Source organism: Silene latifolia, chromosome 3 (genome assembly GCF_048544455.1).
Source record: "Silene latifolia isolate original U9 population chromosome 3, ASM4854445v1, whole genome shotgun sequence".
In the NCBI taxonomy this organism is placed as follows: Eukaryota; Viridiplantae; Streptophyta; class Magnoliopsida; order Caryophyllales; family Caryophyllaceae; genus Silene; species Silene latifolia.
The window spans coordinates 90,905,345-90,912,048 of record NC_133528.1 but is presented as its reverse complement, the minus strand read 5'-3'; the positions used below and the strand labels follow the sequence as shown (position 1 = coordinate 90,912,048).

The 6,704-nt window shown below is 40.9% G+C and overlaps 1 pseudogene; it reads right to left on the bottom strand.

The window, feature by feature from the left end:
- Positions 1–5,390: 5,390 nt before the first annotated feature.
- Positions 5,391–5,489, bottom strand: LOC141650285 (small nucleolar RNA R71; annotated as a pseudogene).
- Positions 5,490–6,704: the final 1,215 nt, after the last annotated feature.

Below are 6,704 nucleotides of genomic sequence, written 5' to 3'. Positions count from 1 at the left end.
TAAATCAATCTTTGAAAACAGTTTGGCTCCACTAAGCTCATCTAGGATGTCATCAAGCCTTGGTATAGGAAACCTATACTTAATTGTTATGTTGTTGATGGCTCTACTATCGGTGCACATCCTCCATGACCCATCTTTCTTGGGCACAAGCAAAGCTGGAACGGCACAAAGGCTAAGGCTCTCCCTCACAAAACCCTTGTTCATAAGCTCTCCAATTTGTTGTTGCAATTCTTGAGTAGCTTTAGGATCACTTCTATAGGCTGCCTTGTTGGGTAGAGTAGCTCCCGGAATGAAATCAATTTGGTGTTCAATTCCTCTAAGAGGAGGCAAGCCACTAGGAAGCTCACTTGGAAACACATCACCATAGGTCTTGAGTAGACGTTGGACCTCACTAGGCAGCCTCATCTCTTGTTCTCCCACCACTGTCTTGGCTATAAGCACGTACACATCTCTATCCTCCTTTAACTCTTGCAATATTTCTGCCCCATTGATTAGTAACACCTCCTTTGATGGTTCAAGCATGGAAGGTGTTGGGATATGCATGAGAACAGGTGGTAAAGGTGATATGATGACCTTTCTTGAGCCAAATTTGAAGGTGTAGGTGTTGTCTTTACCATGATGAACCGAGTCCCTATCAAACTCCCAAGGTCTCCCAAGTAGCAAGTGACAAGCATCCATTGGAAGAACATCACAAAGAGCTTCATCTACATAGTTCTTACCAATGGAAAATGTAACCAAGCATTGCTTATCAACCCTTACTTCAGCCCCTTTGTTGAGCCACCTTAGCTTATAAGGACTAGGATGGTCTTGTGTAGGCAATGATAGCTTGTCAATGAGAGTACTAGAGGCGACATTGGTACAACTCCCTCCATCAATGATAAGATTTCAAACCTTCCTTTAATGGTGCACCTAGACCTAAAAATTTGTTGTCTTTGGTCCATTTCCAAGGGTTGGGGTTGGGTATGCATCACTCTCTAAGTAACCAAGCTAAGACCCGCATCCGGCATAACCACATCATCCTCTTCATGGTCCGTCCCCTCCCTATCCTCATCACACACAAGGATCTCATCATCACCCCAATGAACCACTTCAAAGCTACTAAGGGCTCTCTTGGTTGGGCATTATTTGGCAAAGTGACCATAACCTTGGCATTGGTAACATTTTTTGAGAGGCATGGTCTTTTTTTGTGAGGTTTCGGCTGCTTTTCCTTTGTCAAGTATGGGGGTTTTGTTTTGAGAGGGTGGTTCATTAATTTTGAAACCGGTTGGGGGTTTAAAGGTGGCTGTTTTGGTGGTTGGTTTGGTGGTTGTAGCCTTCTCTTTACCCATTTTCTCAACCCTTAAAGCCAAATTAACGGCTTCATCAAAGGACCATACTTGTTGCATTCTAACCCTATGAGAAATCTTGGTATCTAAACCTTCAACAAATCTAGCAATCTTTTGTTCGGGCTTTTCATTGAGTTCACATTGCAAGGTAAGTTGTTCAAAGTCTCTAAGATATGACTCAAGTGGTTGTTGGTCTTGTTAAAGTTGTGTGAGCTTAATGAAAATGTCTTGAGTGTACTCTTTAGGTATAAACTTCTCATTAAGCTTCTTTTTCAGTTTTAACCAAGACTTAATAGGTTCCTTACCATCCCTTCTTCTCTGATTTTTTAAGTTCCCATACCAAAGGGAAGCATAGCCTTTGAGTTTCAAGATCGCCACTTTAAAAGCTTTTCTATCGGAATAACCTTTAAACTCAAAGACTCTTTCAATGGTCCTAAACCAATCTAACAAATCCTCGGGGTTTAAACTACCATGAAAATCAGGAATCTCTACCTTTAAGTCTTTGTTGGGCTCTCCTTGAAATGCCTCGGCCATGGAGTCCTCTAAATCTGAAAACTCCTCTTCCTCACGGCCACCATGAGCTCGTCCTCCTCCTCCCATGAGGCCACAACCTCTACCCCTGCCTCTAGGTGGTTGTCCTCTTCCTCTTGGTGGTGGTGTTGGAATATTAGCCATGATAACATTGAAAGAATCTAGCAACAAATCACATTTTTCAGAAAGTTGAGTAACTTGTGTTTCAATTCCAGCAAGCCTTTCTTCACTCATGGTTGTTTTTTGTGTTTTTAATGTGGTTAGGGTATAATGAACTCACAATGAAAGACTTTGTTTTGTTAACCAAAGCTCTGATACCAATTTGAAGTCAAACTATCAGATTTGGAGCAAGATTTGACACGAAAACACTCAAGTGACAAACAAAGAAAACTCAGCTTGTTTAGGACTCAAGGTATGACTTAATTCGAACACAAAGCAATGAATTAATCCTAGGACTCGTCCAAGCACTTAGAAAAGGACTTATCCAACCTCCTAGCACTAAGCAAGGGAGTTTATCAAGCACAAAGCAAAGATAAATAAGAAAGAAAGCAAGCTGCTTCTTAGGGTTTTGTCATTCAAAATAATCTGATTTTTGCTAAGGGTTGTGCTTGCTTTTATAGGACAAGCAAGACAATCCCCTCCCTTCATCTAAGATTGCATCCTATGGCCACAAAAAGAGCTGCTAATAGGACCAAACACGGCAGCCAAGGCCCTACAAGAAAACAGAAAAGAAAAGGACATAAAGCATAAAAGATAGAAAGTAAACTAATAGTACAACAATCCCTTGTTTACTAGCTCAAGTCTTGTTTATGCACACTTGGACTCACTTAGAAGACTTTGGCAAGGCTGCAACAACTCTTCTAAGGGCCCTTGAACTATGTTTGATCAAAAGAGGAATGTTGATAGCGACATTATGCACAAAAGCCTGAGCATGCCCCAGTCGTGGTCCTTATTGCACCCGGTTTTGTTTAGCTCTTCAACTCTTGATAGGAAACTCTTTGGGATACAAGTTCCGACAATAAAATGTCCTAAACTCACCAAGGAATAGTCCCAAGCTGGAAAAAGGCATGACTTCTTAGACGGATTTCATGTTAGACCTCAATCTAGTGCAAGGTCCAAAACCGGGTTCTAAATTAGCCTCCTCGGTTGAATTCTCTTCAAAAGCGTTGAGTCATCGTTCGTCTACAAGCGTGAGCTGTTCGAATCTTCAACGGGTCCATTCCGTCTCAGAAACTTGACTCTCAAGTATGATGCGTAGAGATGGGACCTCCAACTCTACTGGTTGAACCGCCTCCATGCCGTATGCTAGGTAGAAGGGTGTTGCTCCCGTTGGTGTTCGAATAGAGGTTCGATATCCCCAGAGTGCGAATGGGAGTTTGCTCGGCTAATCACGGTAATTATCTTGCATCTTCCTGATGATGGTGACAAGAGTTTTGTTTGCCGCCTCTACCACTCCGTTGGTTTGGGGATGATAGGGGGATGATCGATGTCGCTTGATTTTGTATTTGTCCAACAAGGCTTATGTTTCCGCCCGGAAGTGAGAGCTTTGGTCGCTGATGATTTCATGGGTACCCCATATCTGCAGATGATGTTGTCCTGGATGAACTTGACCCCTTGTTTGTCGGTCAAGACTGCATAGGACTGCGCTTCTACCCATTTGGTGAAGTAGTCGATGGCGACGAGGACGAAGTAATGCCCTTTAGTGCCTATCGGGTTGACTTTCCCGATGATGTCGATGCCCCAGGTCGAGAAAGGCCAGGGTGATGTTGTAGTGTATAAGAGGGATGGTGGTATGTGTTGTATGTTCGTGAAGATTTGGCAGTTGTGGCAATGTTTGACGTAGTTTCTGCAATCGGCTTCCATGGTGGTCCAGTAGTAGCCTAACCGCATGATTTTTCGGGCTAGCATTATTGCGCTCATGTGAGGGCCGCATTCTCCGTCGTGGACCTCTCCCATGACGTTTTTGGCTTTGTGATAGTCAATGCACAGGAGAAGAACCCCTTAGGGTGTTCTTTTGTATAGTTGTTCTTGGTTTATCAGGAATTGTGATGCAAGTAAACTGATGGCTCTTTGTCCTCTTGTATTAGAGTTGGGAGGAAATTCGTTTTTGGTTTTGGAATTAGGGAAAACAATCATGGAAATTGATCTATGCTTAATCTAATATGTTCTCATAATTAATTGCTTGCTTGTTGTGATTTCAACCTATCCACATGTTATGTTTGATGAAATGCTAGACTATGAAATCTTGTATTTTTTACCCATCTCTTATATTTTTAATGAGGCTTGTAAGACATAAACCAACTCGAGCCTTGTTAGACCATGCATAGAGTTGAATAGGAAGAGACTAAGTCGACTTGTAGGTGCTGTAAAGTCTTGATCGACTCGGCTCCGGGACCTAAATCTTCCTAGGGATTGTAAGATATACACTAACTCGATCTCATCACAATAATAAGTGCTTGATTCTAATTGAGAACATGTTTGTATGATCTATTTCCATGAATCCCATATGAACCCATGACACCCTAGTGCCTTTAATCAATTGTTTACAAACTCCTTTTATTGCTTTACTTTATTTTCATTAATTTACATTCAGCTTGTTGATTAGTTTAGATTACATCTCATCTCAGCCTAATTTGTGAAACCTTAAGATATAACTACTTGTAATTGAAATCTTAAATCGATAACCGTCCCTTGGAATCCGACCTTTACTTACCTCTTTACTAAGAGTAGTTTGTGAAGTTATAAATATTGTTTTGGTTGGTAGTGAAAACCACTAAGCATAACACACAATAATACAATACCAAAAATGTTGTCATTGCCGGGGACGGTGTTCAATTGATTTGATTTTCGTTAATTGTTTTTAGTTGTGTCTTTTTTTACCTTGGGGAAGTCAATCTCCTCAAGGTTGTTCTAATTGTTTTCTAGTTGTTTGATATTTTGCATGACTAGGAGATCACAAGGTAATTTATTACCTATGGATTTCGAGATTGAAAGGACCTTAACCAACAATAGAAGAGTTGCTAGAGGTACTTCAAGAGTTGTATGTATTGGAGAGATTGTGGACATTCAACCAAATAACATTGAGTTTGTCAACCATTTTGCAAGAGAAGGATAGGATAACCCACTTCCAAAACAACCACAAAATCAACCCACAATGCCTAAGTTTTCATCTCATTCCGTACCAACCGAGGAGAACCTACCAAACGGTACTCCTACACCACCACATTTAACCGGTAATTTCATTGCCAAATCCGCATTCATACAATTAGTTGAGAGAAGTCAATTGGGAGGGATGCCTAGTGAATATTTTCATTCACATGTGGAGACTTTTTGCCACTATTGTGATGCATTTTCTCAAACCGGAGTTACTCAAGACCAAATCCAATAGGTATTGTTTCCTTTTTCTTTAATCGGTACCGCAAAGCAATGGTTGAAGAGCCTAGACAGGGCTACCCTCGGTATTGATTCATGGAAGAAGCTAGCACTTGCCTTCTACAAGAAATTCTATCCTCCGGAGAAGACTAATATGTTGGGAGCCCAAATCATCGGGTTCAAGCAAAGGGATGAGGAATCATTATATGAAGCATGGGAGAGATTTAAGGACACTTGTCGTTCTTGTCCACACCATGGGCTTAGTGAGTGGTTCCTTGTTCAACAATTTTGGAACGGCTTATATGAAGACACACGTAATGTGCTTAATATGGGATCCAATAGGATGTTTACCGAAGTTGATGACAATCAAACATGGGCCAAAATCGAAGAGATGGCAAATCATAATTCCCAATATAGTAGGCCTCGAAAGGCCATTAGAGGAGTAAAGCATGAGGTAGATTTCATCACATAATTGGGTGCTCGACTAAGTGCTCATATCGACACCATCAATTTGAAGTTTGAAAAGGCCATGGCTAAGCTTGATGAAGCTTCCAAATCACCCAAACAACATGCCAATGCTATGGTGGCATCATCCTTAATTCCAAGTGGAGTATGTGAAAGTTGTGGAACTTTGGGACATGACCAAAGTGAATGTAGGGGAACAAATGAACAAGTTAATTCTTTCCAAGCAAACAAGAGTGGTACCTCTTATTCCAACTACTATAATGAGAATACCAAATTTCATCCAAATCTCTCATACAAAAGCCAAATGTTCAAAACCCCCAACCAACATACACCCCACCTCCAATGAGAAATCAAGCTCAAAGACCCTTTTACAACCAAAGCCAAGGTTATCAAAATCAACCTTCATACAAGCAATCCAATGACCAAGGCTTTGATGTTCAAAAAGCGGTCCTCCAAATGCAAAAGAACCAACAAGAGTTTTTCACACAAATGTTAAAAGATAGCCAAGCCAAAGAAATAACCATCAACAACATACTTGCCCACACCAAGATGTTGGAAACCCAAATGACTCAATTAGCATCTTCTAGCTCTCAAAGACAAAAGGAGCAATTACCTCCTCAAGGTAATCCCCCAAGACATGAGACGGTTAGTGCTATCCATTTAAGTAGTGGTACAAGATATGAAGGGCGGAAGAGGTCAATTGATGAAGATGTTGTGGATGCTAGTGACAAACAAAGAGTTGTGGAAAACTCTAAGGAGGTAGATCCTCCTACCAATGAAGTTTCGAAGAAGAATGAAGAGAAGGCTAAGGAAAAAGAACCTATTGTGATTAGACTTCCATTCCCAAGTCATAAAGCTAAGCCTAAGTTTGATGAGCAACTTTAAAAGTTCATGGAAATTGTGAAGAACTTAGAAGTCTCAATCCCATTCACGGAATTGATCAATCAAGTTCCGGCTTATGCAAAATACATGAAGGACAATTTTACCAAGAAGAAATCCATCCGAAAGCTA